Here is a 13,734-nt window from a genome sequence, read left to right on the forward strand (position 1 = left end):
AGATTTGGCCCCGAATTTTGTTGTAAAGTTCAAATTAGTCATTTTTTTTGTTATTTTAGTTATTTTATTATTAAATTAATTATTGTAATATCATTATTGCTATTATTTTTTTTCTTTGTATATTTTTGTTTTATTAGTATACTTTTCTTTTTTTTATTTGTATTTTCATTAGTATATTTTTAGTACATAACTATTATTTAATGATATTTTAGTATTTAAAACTGTTTTCATTTTTTATCGTATTTTTATTTTTATTTGTTATAATCTTATTTATTTTCTTTATAGTTATTATTGTTTTACTTAATATTCATTTATTTATGTGTATATTATTATTTAAAAAAACGTTTTAGTTCTATTTGCTTACTTACTTTTTTTATAATTGATTTGTCATTTTATTTATTTATATTATTTTTTGTTGGATCTCGTATTATTTATGCTTACATAATCGTATTCATTATTAATTTATTACGTATATTAACACCGTGTTTATTTCTACCATTTCGCGTTAGATTGATTTTATTTCATGCATAAATCATGACTTTAAAATAAGTAAAGTTACGTATTTTGAGATTTGAGCAAGTCGTACCCTAACTTAAAAAAAAACGTTCTCAAAGATTAACAAAAAATCGTGTTCTAACTTACGAGACGTGATCTCATTTTTAAACCCGAGATAGTTGAATATCTTTTAAATAAATAAATAAATTTTGGCATTTATTCTCGTATCGGGAATTTAAGACATTGTGTCCTAACTTACGGAATATAATTCTATTTCTCGAATAGCGTGAAATATGCCCCTTGTCAAAAATTCTCGCGTTTTAACAAAGGATCGTATTTTGGATCTTTTCAAAGCTTCCAATTCTCGACACTAAGACACTAATTAATCAACTAGGTACCAATTTTTTGGGTGTTACAAGGGTGCTAACCCTTCCTCGTGTGTAACCGACTCCCAAACCCATCTTTTGAATTTGTAGACCAAAAAAGCGTTGTTTTAATAAATCGAATTGATTATTAAAAGTAACCATTTTCTGAGGTGACTCGGTCACACCTCATCAAAAAGGATTGGTGGCGAGTCCCATGTTTGTTTTCATTTTCAACACTAAAGTCGAGCCCGTTTTATAAAAAATGGTTTCGACACTTCTCACTAAGCTTACTTCCACTTTCTGTGCTATAAAAGGGTGTCTATAACCAACATGTTTTACTTTTTATTTTCTCTTTATGTTCTCTCCTACGTCCTTAAGAAGTTTCTTTTGAGTTATCTTCTCTAGAAAAGACAAGGAAAATTTTCGGAAGCTTCTCTAACGCCATTGATAAGTACCATCTGACTAGTAATTTCTGGGAAATCCTTAGGATGTTGTCGAGGAAGTTTACATCTTTGCTCTAGTGTCACGGGCCGCAGTTCAAAGCCCGTGACCATCGCACCAAATGCATCCAATGGAGGTCTATTGCTTAGATAAGGATCATTTGGCCTACGAGAACTGGCCCGATTCAAAGAGCTATTGGACAAGCCTGTCAGATTGAAGCCTAGTTGGCCCGATAATGAAGAGATGGAAACTTAGGCTAATATGGTAACTAATCTTAGAAGATAGAGGGAATCATATCTTGTAAAGATTAGATTAGATTTGAAAAGGCTTATCTTGTAAATCCCTAAAATTAAGGGATATGGTTAAATCTCATCCGTCGATGTAAATGTATCTTGACCGTCGGTTTTGGGGAAGCTCAACTATAAATAGAGAGCCTCCCCCTCAGTTGTACTCATTCCATTCATTATTTCATTATTCTTTGTGAATAAGAGAAATAGAGGGCATTTACTTAAACACTTTATGAGCGTTCTTTCTATTGTTCTTTGTTGTTCTTCTTTTGGCATAAATCGCTTCCGCTCTTCAATTTGGTGCCTTGGAGGAGTTCTAAAAGAATCCTCACTTGAGTTAAGGTTGACTTGGGCGAGTTTGGACGAATGGATCGCCAGAGGCCGCACGGATTGCGAGACGAAAGGTCTAGCCCCGTGACAAGTGGTATCCGAGCAAGGTTTGAACCAAGTAATATCCGAGTTGTTGTTTCAAAGGCACCGTTGGCGGGTCGAGAGAAGAGTTCGAACAAAGGTGGGCGAGGAAGTCTTTGAGGGAGATATTATCGGTAGTAGAGGAACGTGTGGATAAACTCGAGGGATCCATGGAGGATGTAAAGGAGGCACTCGATGGGGTCGAGGATCGCATAGCAAACTGGAAGGAGTAGTCTAGAGACTATGTAAAGATGTCTCTTGATTCCACCATGGATAAGGTAAGCGAGTTGTTTAATTCACACAGAGACAAGCTGTCAGAAAGGAATGATGCTCTCGAGGCCATGATGATGGCTTTAAAGGAGGAAACAGTGGCCACGACGAGGGCTTTGAGCACAAGAATAAATGAGCTCGAGGGAGAGCTGACCTTGTTTCGAACAACCGTAGGGAATGGAGTGGCAAATGCAGCCCTCAGTAGCGAGGATGTCCCGAAGCCGAAAGATTTTGTGGGGACAAGGTCTGCATACGATGTGGACAATTTATTGTGGAGGTGGAAAACTAATTCTGTGCCAAAGGCATCATGGATGATGCGGTTAAGGTAAACACTGCTTCAATGTTTCTTACTGACATTGTGCTTTTATGGTGGCGAGGTAGGACCACAGATAAAAGGCCAGGTGAGATCGGGACGTGGCAAGAGTTCCAATGCGAATTGAAGGGACAGTTTTACCCAGAATTTGCCCAGGAAGAAGCTCAGGCAAAGTTGTAAAGGATAACGCAATGGGGCACAGTGGGGGAGTATGTTCGAGAGTTCAAGGAACTTATGCTCCAAGTTTCAGAGGTGACCGAAAGAGAGGCATTGCTTGCTTTTCAGAATGGATTGAAGCCGTGGGTCAGACAGGAGGTGGAACAAAGAGGTGTCCAAAAGCTGTCGGAAGCCATGACGGTAGTTGAGTCCGTGGTCAAGCTTGGGTCTTCCAAGTACGAGGAAAGGGGCGTATGTGAAATGGATCACAAGGAAGATATTGTTGATGGCAATGGAAACGGCAACAATGGTGGTAATGGAAAACCACGAGTTGGGAAGAAGAAACCCAAGAGGAAAAGGGACAAGCTGAAATGCTTTCTTTGCAACGGTCCACACATGTTAAAGAAATGTCCGAAGAAATTCGCGCTTAAGGGGAAGCCGGTGGGTAAGGCCTTGGTACTTGGTTCGAGTGCAAGGGGTGTCGAAGTCAAAGAGGCCGAAAGCGAGAAGAAGCTAGTGGAGTGTTTCTTGTGTCATGGTCCGCATAGGTTGCGTAAGTGTCCGAGGAAGTCTGTCATCGAGGGGAACGATAGAGCAGACAATGAGCCCAAGAAGCTTGGTTCGAGAAAAGGAAAAGCCGAAGCCAAGAGGGCAAAGAGGAGCAAAAAGAAGCGAGTAAAGTGCTTCTTGTGCCGTGGTCCGCATGAGTTGCGGAACTATCCAAAGTAAGCTGGAGTCAAAAGAAAGGCAACGTCTGAGCTTGGTGAGTCATCGGAGGGACTTCCACCCAAGGAAGAGGTGAGTTTGTCATCGGACTTAGAGGGAAGAGTTGTGATGAAAGCAATGTAGCTGGGACCAATGAGGCTTAAGTTGAGTGAAGCGTCGGAGTTGGCCGAGTCATTGACAAGGCTTCCACCTATGGGAGAGGTGGGTGGTGCATCGGACTTCAAAGAAAATGAAGTGATGCATGTGGGACAGTTGACCAGAGTAAATGCAAAGGTACCTTTCGAACACTGTGATAGTGTTGTGCATTCTAACTTGTTGACTTGGCAAGAACGTAGGGGCCCTTTCGAAGTTCTTGAGCAAAGAGGTCGAGAGACTGTGGGCAAAGCAAAGCCAAATGTGGTGAATCAAGAGGATTCTGTTCGAGCAAAGTTAGAATGTGGTCAAGGGAGTGTCATAACTTCTTGTCATCAAAATGTACAAATGAGTAGGACGGTTTGAGTGAAGAAGCGACGTAAGCTGAAGAAAAGTCCCGAAGAAAGGGAAAGGCTAAGGCGTCGAGACCAGTTCGAGGTGAATCAAGTCACTGCCATTCGGAAGTTACAACGAGGACGTTGCGAGAAGGGGCGGGGGAGAATGTCACAGGCCGTAGTTCAAAGACCGTGGCCATCGCACCCAATGCATCCAATGGAGGTCTATTGCTTAGATGGGGATCATTTGGCCTACTTGAACTGACCCGATTCAAAGAGCTATTGGACAAGCCTGTCAGATTGAAGCCTAGTTGGCCCGATAATGAAGAGATGGAAACTTAGGCTAATATGGTAACTAATCTTAGAAGATAGAGGGAATAATATCTTGTAAAGATTAGATTAGATTTGATATGGCTTATCTTGTAAATCCCTAAAATTAAAGGATATGGTTAAATCTCATCCGTCGATGTAAATGTATCCTGACCGTCGATTTTGGGGAAGATCAACTATAAATAGAGAGCCTCCCCCTCAGTTGTACTTACTCCATTCCTTGTTTCATTATTCTTTGTGAATAAGAGAAATAGAGGGCATTTACTCAAACACTTTGTGAGCGTTCTTTCTATTGTTATTTGTTGTTCTTCTTTTGGCATAAATCACTTCCGCTCTTCAATTTGGTGCCTTGGAGGAGTTCTAAAAGAATCCTCACTTAAGTTAAGGCTGACTTGGGTGAGTTTGGACGAATGGATCGCCAGGGGCCGCATAGATTGCGAGACGAAAGGTCTAGCTCCGTGACACTAGTACATGCATGATCAAATTATAGTAGATAAATGTTCTGATAATTGTGATTGTTTCTTATTTATCTCAAGAAGCTAGAGAAGGTCCTAGTGAGGCAAAGGACCAATAGAGTAGATTCTATCCTAAAGGTTCTAGTGAGTTCCTTTTTGCTTCCTTTGGCTTTTAAAAATTCTATGATATGGAGTTGTGTAAAGTAAGTTGTATTTGCTGAATAAATGTTGATATTTTTTTCTATTAAAAAGTCAGTGTTGTGTGTACATGGCCCTACTAACGATTAATATCCGCCTTGAGTGCTAGTCCAATACCAAATTATATGTGATATGTGAAATTCTGGAAAAAAGCTTTACTTGTGATCCCTCTAAGAGGGCAGCTTCATTGCAAACTGGAGTGACAGATCAGAGCCCGACCTTGCAGGAGAACAAGTGTTCAATATGACAAGGAATATGCACAACGATATGATTATGAATTATATGTAATTCTAATTTATGAATTATGGGTTTTAGGCTGGCTCAAGTTTGGGTCATAGTTAAATATACATGGTTGAGAGAAGTATGCATGAATTAATGGAATGTGTCCACTAAGGAGCTTGTGTGTTATAATTCTGTTGTGTGCTCTAGTGAACTGTAGTGGCAGTTTAGCGTAGCATTACTATAAGGCAAAGTTCAAAAAATGTCTTTATCTTTGATTCGATTTGGTGTAACCTGGTAATCATGTTTTTTCTTTTTGAAATTCACTAAGTTCAAACGACCTTACTCTGTTACCTTTCTTTCTCAGGCGATAGAGTAATAGTAAAATATTCGCAGAGAGGGACTCCGCCAATGTTACATTTTCAAGTGAGCCTCTTGTCTATTTTGTGTCAAGCATGGTTGTTTGGTGAAGGGCATATACACACATTTTGTGTTTAACTTTTGTTTTTACTTCACAAATGTATTGTTTTGTCTTATGAAATGTAATTATACTTGTTTATATTTGTGATTGCCAAATTCCCCTGGTTTGCAGCTTTCAAAACTATCTTATCCGAAATGTATTCGCATTTCATGGTGGAGCCTAATAAATAGATAGTGTATTAATTCCTATTACACCCCGTAAAAATGTAATACAAAATTAGAAAGGAATAACAATTTTAAAGTAAAGGGAAATCCATATAGCTGCTTTTCTCAAACTTGAAACAAGTCAAAGTTTTTCAATCTGTCAGCAATGCCCAAGTCTATTGAGTGGACTATTTGGCTAGTTGGTAAATGCCATGTCTTTCTAACGAGCTAAAGGGTTTTACATGCTTCCCCGTTCATAATTCTTGAAATACTGAAACATAGTAAATGGTGGAAGATGATAACTTTTTTTTTATGTTTTTAACATATAAATATTTAATCATTATTTTTTTAACATATTTTATAATCAAACAGATGCTTTAACTATCCACCACAATAGAAAAGGGATATATTTTCCACTTAGACCCTTGCACAATCATTAACCAAGCCATTTAACTAATGAAATTCGATAACGATTAACTTTTACGATTTTTACGATTTAGTCCTTTTACCTTGATTACTATCAAATCTTCAAATTTTCTAGACAAAACTTTATTCCACTTATATAATAGCTTCGTAAATATTTAATAATAATATTTATCAGTTGATTTATTAAAACGAGGTCCTAATAGCTCATATTCTAAAATCATTGACTTTCGTTACGCACCACTTTTACCTTGACTAACTGACTAGTTAATAAAGTCTACTAAATCAAGACTCACTATTATACTATATTACATCATAAATATTAATTAGATATATCTAAAGACTCTATATTAGAATTGTGGTCCCAAAAACATTGTTTTCGACACTATTGAAAAACAGATTGTTACATAGCTTCTAAGGGAGCCCTTCTATATGCATGATATAGCTATGACGCCACTCACGTGAGCTTGGAGGTGTTTGGCTTGGTCTCCTTTTACATCAAATATCGAGTCATTCCTGGACCCTACATTCAAGGTAAATTGCCTATAAGTTTGAATAAACTAAATGAGAATCTATATAGCAATGTTCCTCAGTGAATTTCGAAGTCTCAATAATAAAAAACTAATGGAAAAAATTTAAAACTCCGTGGATATCGTAGGAGAACCCACAATCTAATTGGCACAGATGACACCCATGTGTTCTTCTTGAATGAGTTGTTGGAGAACATATCAAGGCAGACTTAGTCATAATTATACCCCTTTATGACACCCCATTTTTATACTTAACTTTGTTTAGCTTCATCTCAGAATTTCATTCTACCTTACTGGGTTAACTCATCAAGAGATAACCACGCAAGTAGATATACGAATTGTCAGCTACCTTTGGCGGTCACACAAGTTTTTCACCATAACGAAGGTTACTTACCCTGATCCCTTCATTCCATAATGAATTCAATGCTAGCTTACTGTATTACCCAAACGTTCATCTTCTTATGACTTAGGATGTGCATATATGCTCCCAGATGAATACTCATTTACCTGTATTCTCGTATTAGGCCCTCGATTAGAGATTTTTGACGGATGAGTGAACACCACTCACCGTTATTGTAGGATTACTCTTGTAAGATAGTTCGACTGAACCTTCCCTCATCAGGTAGTTTGAATGGATATTTCTAGAGGTAGATAGTCCCTGACGAACTATCTAACCCCTAGATTGTATAAGGTGTACTTTCCATTTATAAGAAAAATCCTTAATGGATTTTGCAACACTAGATATTTGACGTATTAGGCCTTCAATTAGAGATTTGACGAATGGATGAACACCACTCACCCTTATTGTTGGATTACTCTTGTAAGATATTTCAACTGAACCTTCTTCCATAAGGTAGTTTGAATTGATATTTCTAGAGGTAGATAATCCCTGGTGAACTATCTCATCTTTAGATTGTATAAGGTGTACTTCTCATTTATAAGAAAATCCTGACTGTATTTCACAACACTAGATGGTCCAAATGGACATCTTCATCATTTTCTAATCCTTGGTGGACTTTACTGATTATTCAGTCCCTGGTGGACATTTAATTTAAGATAGTCCGTGATGGACTTTCCCTTTTTGGTGACCTCATTGCCATTAAACACTTAGAAATAGGATTTGAAGAACTGTCTTGGTTCTTCATAACCCATGAAATCTTGTCCAACACCTTTGGTGGAATCTTTAATGGTGGATACTTAATCATGTATACTCTGAAGGAAATAGCCCTTCCATGCCTATCCACACAAAAGGCGCATCCATATTTTTCCTTGACTTTGTATCGTTGCTAGACCTCCTAATACCCCGCTTTTTAGTATTCTCATATGTCATAACCATTGTAAATTACTTCTCACCATGCGAGTCATAAACTAGTCTTGTAACATCTCGCCCGACGAAACCCTAGTGTTTAGATGATGTCGTTAGAAGGCAAGAAAAAAAAACAAGTTTTGAGAGTGTGTTAAGTATAAAATTTGGAGTAAGTGTAAGAATTCTTTTAATAAGCCTATCCATGGTTGTCAGGTGAGCCTTTTGGCTGACTTTTTCATGTGTGTTATGTATCCTAGAAACTTTGGTGAAAAGAGATAAAACTATGATATTTAGGCTAGGAAAGTATGATGTGATGATTCTTATGAGAAATGTATGTGTGTATGTGTCTGAAAACATGCTATGAAATGTGTCTGTTATGAATCAGTTAGTATGAGTGATGAGTCTGTGTTTATCTTTGAAGTCATCGAAAGGAGTCCATCGAGACTTTAAACATAGTCCTCTGAAAGGAAAATTCCATGGCACCATATCATGTTAGACCATAGTTGGTGGGTTATGGAGTCATATGCAAACACCATACCATATCAGACTATAACTGTTGGGTTATGACATTATATAGGAAAAACTATAGGAAGGTTATTACTAAATGGGGTTTGTACATGATCTCGAATGATGAGGGGCAAACCTCATGTAATGTTGTCTAAGCAAATCCCTATCGTAAACACACCAAAAATCAAGTGCCTTTGTGGCAATCTATGAAATGGAAGCCTTTGTGGCGTATCTGAAATGGATGCCTTTGTGGCTAATAATGACAGGAACATCCCTATGGCGTGATTTTAAGAAAGGCATCAGTGGCTATCATTTGAAGGGAACGCACTTGTAACAGACTCTGAAAAAGAAGAATGGCTAATTCCGAAGCAGTGGTAAGTATGGGAAAAGCCTGAAAGAATGATATATATATATCTATGGCGAATTCTGAAAGAAAATATATATATATGGAAAATTCTAAAGGAATGGAACATATGGCAAACTCTGAAGGAATGGAACATAATGGTTAAAATTATTTACAACACGCCCACTTGTAGATTATTTGGAACAATATTGTTATACAAGATGTAAAAGCCCAACTTTTTTCTATTCTATTTTATGTAAGTCTGTAGTTTAGGGGTAACACTCGAGATTCAAATTCAAAAAATCAGATCGGGTTAAGGGCGTTATAGGTTTCCGCTTATATGCTCTCATCTGGCTTCCTTATTTTCTGACCTAGCGAATTTGCTTTTTGTCGTAAGCTGAATCTATCCTCCACTAGATCATGCCATGGCTCACAATGGACTTCTGACTCTAACCAGTTAGTAAACCTCTTTCAAGGTGTCACTCTAAGGAGCCTGTAGATGTTAGTTTGATCAAAATTGAATGATATAAGTGGTTGTTTGATAAAATACCCATAGCAATTTCTATACATAGAATAGTGTTTATATAGAACAAAGAGAAATCAGTGTTAGGAATTACACCTGAGGCCTATAACATATAACAGTTTAGCTAGGGTAACCTGAGGTCCTGATCTCGAAATAGCAGACTATCTTAGATCCGTTCTAAGTGGTAAAATGATTAAGATATTGCTGTGGCAGTTTTGGTTTATAATGGTAGATTCTTTGTAATCCCAACCTTCTCATTCAACATATTTGATCCTCTCATCCTTGACTTGATATATTTGCCATAGCATATTATTTGTTTGTTTGCATATTGGCACATCATCATTATTTTGATTACCATTGCATTTCTAACATTGTTCTTCATTAACATAATTCACATATTTCATAACAGCAACTTAACCAAGTTAATCATATCTTATCCCTGTGGAGACGATCTTACTTATCATTATATGACTTGATTCAATGTGTATACTTGCACACTTGCACATTATATTTACACGCAACAAGTTTTTGGCACTGTTGCCAGGGATTGGCAATTTTGTGAAATTTGGTTATGTTACTGCTTACCTAATTCCATTAGTTTTATCTAACTTAGTTGGCAAGAAAAGAGGCATTCTTGTTAATAAAGAATATCTTTTTGACCCAAATATCTAGAGAACTTTGAAAAGAATATAAAGAGACTTGCAGAGATATGGCTACGATTGGATATGACCCAGGTATGGAAGATACATTGCATCTGAATGGCCAGAATATTGACATTCCTTGTGTTATAGATGATCGCGAATGGCCCATTTGTGAGCATGTAGTACTAATTTTGGATGCTTTGAATCGAGGGATAGTCAGACCACCTATTCAAGCTCAGCATTTTGAGTTAAAACTGATAATGTTTCAGATGTTCTAAATGGTAAGACAGTTAAGTGGGTTGCCTACTGATGATCCACGACTACATTTACAAATTTTCCTAGAAGTCTGTGACTCGTTCAAGCAACAGGGTGTGCCTGAAGACACCCTGCGACTTAAACTATTTCTGTGTTCATTGGGAGATCGTGCCAGAGCATGGTTTAATGCTGTTCTGTCAGGGATAGTGGCATCACAGAATGATCTTTGCCAAAGGTTTTTACTACAGTATAATCCACCTAATATGACTGCCAATCTTAGAATTGACATCATGCCTTTTTGGCAATCAGGGGATAAGACGTTGTATGAAGCTTGGGAAATATTTAAGGAATTCCTTCAAAAATGTCTAATGCATGGATTCCAGCATTGTACATAGATGGATATGTTTTATAATGGGTTAAATGTGCATACAAGAATGGCAGTTGATGCTTCTACCAATGGTACCTTGTTGGATAAATCTTATAATGAAACATATGAAATTTTTGAAAGGATGGCAAACAATGATTAACAATATCCTACAATGAGAGGTGGGACTAGAAGGAGATCTTTTGGCACTATGGAGCTCGATGAAATCATTTCGTGGACAACCCAAGTATCATCTCTGGCTAACATGATCCAAATGATGAAGAGACCAACTATAGTTCAGGAGATTAAATCAGCTGAACTATCGTATACCTATTGTGGGGAAGATCATATGTTTGATGAATGTCAATCAAAATCAGGCTCTATGTATTACATGAGTAATTTCAACTGTAATAATAACCCCTATTCCAACACCTACAATCCAGGGTGGAAGAAACACCCAAAATTTAGCTGGAATAATCAAGGAGTTGGAACTTCCAACAATGTTATTGGATAGAATGCCACAAGTGCATTGCCTAATTATAATTAGCCGATGCCGCGACAACATGTTCAACACAATTTAGAATCTTCTTTATCTATTGAAACTTTACTAAAAGATTACATGGCCAAGAATGATGTCGTGATTCAGAGTTAAGTTGCATCCTTAAGATCCTTGGAAAATCAAGTGGACAGATCGCTAATGCTTTAAATTCGAGATCTCAAGGAGCATTGCCAAGTGATAATGAGCATGCAAGATCAGAAGGGAAGGAGCATTTCAAGAGTATCACTCTCAAAAGTGGTACTCAGCTGAACAAAGTTGTTAGAGATGCCACTACTAAAGAGGAAAATCGAGGATAGATCGCAGAACCATAAAAAAACAATCTACAACTGAAAAGGCCAAACAAAAGAATGTTGCAACAGAATCGCATCATGTGGTCAAACCGAATGCCACAACAAAACAATATTAGGAGTATGAAGGATGGCCACCACCACTTTTTCCTCAGCGATTCCAGAAGTCCAAACAAGATTTTTAGTTCAAGAGATTTTTGGATGTCCTAAAGCTACTCCATTTCAACATATCGCTGCTGGAAGGTATGGAGGAAATGCCCAATTACGTAAAATTCATGCTAGATATATTGTCAAAAAAGCACAAATTGGGAGCATTTGAAACTGTTGCTCTTACTAAAGGGTGCAAAACGATGTTGACAAATAAATTGCCCCTAAAGTTCACAGACCTAGACGATGTATATAATCATGTTGGTAAGGCATTATGTGACTTAGGAGCAAGTATAAATTTAATGCCTATGTCTATCTTTAGGAAGCTAGGTTGCAGTTGATCGAGCTTACGCACATCTGGAAGGTAAAATTTAAAACGTATTGGTAAGAGTAGATAAATTTATTTTTCCAGCTGATTGTATTATTTTAGAATGTGAGGTTGACAAAGATATGCCGGTTATTCTTGGAAGACCTATTCTTGCTACAGTGAGAATGTTAATTGATATACAAAAATGTGAGTTAACAATGAGAGTAAATGATCATCAAATTACTTTCAACGTATTCAATGCCTTGAAATGTATAGATGAAAATAAGGAGTGTCACACCGTTAGGTTGATCGAAAAGTAGTGGAGGAGGAGTTTACAAAATTTTTTCAAGGCAATTTTGATAATGATAAAGATATATCTGAGCTGAATAAAGCAGAAATACTTGTAAAAACTTTCACGTTTAGACGAATGCCATTTGAGTTGTGTAATGCCCCAGAAACACTTTAGTGTTGCATGATGGCGATATTCTCGAACATGGTGGAAAAATTGGTTCATGGATGATTTCTTTGTGTTTGGCAATACTTTCAAAAGCTACTTAAAGAAGTTAAAATTGGTTCTTTGTCGCTGTAAAGAAACTAATCTTGTTTTAAATTGGGAAAATTGCCATTTCATGGTTCGTGAAGGCATTGTTCTAGGACATAAGATATCATAGCAAGGGATAACCATGGAAAGAGCCAAAATTGAGGTGATCAAAATATGGCCTCCACCTACCACTGTAAAAGGTATCAAGAGTTTCTTAGGCCAAGCAGGATTTTATAGAAGATTTATTAAAGATATCTTAAAGATATCCAAATCCCTGTGTGCCTTGTTACAACATAATAGACCCTTCAATTTTCATGAACCTTGCTTGTGAGCATTTGAAGAATTGGAAAAGTAATTGGTGGCAGCATCGATTGTAATACCACTGAAGTGGACACTGCCATTTGAAATTATGTGTGACGCCGGTGACTTTGCTATAGGTGTAGTGTTGGGGAAAAAGAAAAAGAAGGGATTTCATGCTATCAACTACGCAAGCAGGACCTTGACAGACGCGCAACTCAACTACACCACCACTAAAATGGAGTTATTGGCTGTGGTATTCGCGTTTGATAAATCCATGTCTTATTTTGTTGGTACCAAGGCCACAGTTTATGCAAACCACTTGGCTATCAAGTATTTGGTGACCAAGAAATATGCCAAACCAAGGTTGATTCAATGGATACTTTTGCTGCAGGAATTTGATTTAGAAGTTAGAGATAGAAAAGGGACTGGTAACCAAGTGGCTAATCACTTGTCGAGATTGGAAGTTGGACTTGAAGATGGAAATATTAAAATTATTAAGGAAGATTCTCTAGATGAGCAATTGTTAGTTACTAGGGCATTACCTTGGTATGTCGATATCGTGAACTTCTTAGTGAGTAGGTTGATGCCCCCTGATCTCACTAGCCAAAGAAGAAGGAAATTTCTTCATGATTCCAGACATTGTTATTGCGATGAGCCTTTCTTATTCAAACATTATGCTGATCAAATAATTAGGAGATGTGTCCTTGATGAAAAATTCAAAGCATTTTGTAACATTGTCATTTAGGTCCTTACGGAGGACATTTTGGAGGCATGAGAACTGCTGCTAATGTTCTCCAATCTGGCTTTTATTGGCTGAGCATGTTCAATGATGCTCATGATTTTTATCAGGAATTTGACCATTGTCAAAGGATGGGCAACCTCTCTAGGAGGCATGAAATGCCACTGCAAAATATCCTAGAAATTGAGTTGCTTGATGTGTGGGG

The 13,734-nt window shown here is 37.3% G+C and overlaps 1 non-coding gene across 1 annotated transcript; it reads right to left on the minus strand.

Annotated features, from left to right (window-relative positions):
• Positions 1–10,557: 10,557 nt before the first annotated feature.
• Positions 10,558–10,664, minus strand: LOC128033239 (small nucleolar RNA R71). Its single transcript, XR_008189511.1, has one exon. It is a non-coding gene; the product is annotated as a small nucleolar RNA R71 (small nucleolar RNA).
• Positions 10,665–13,734: the final 3,070 nt, after the last annotated feature.

The sequence above is a fragment of the Gossypium raimondii genome, chromosome 1 (genome assembly GCF_025698545.1).
Source record: "Gossypium raimondii isolate GPD5lz chromosome 1, ASM2569854v1, whole genome shotgun sequence".
Taxonomy (NCBI): domain Eukaryota; kingdom Viridiplantae; phylum Streptophyta; class Magnoliopsida; order Malvales; family Malvaceae; genus Gossypium; species Gossypium raimondii.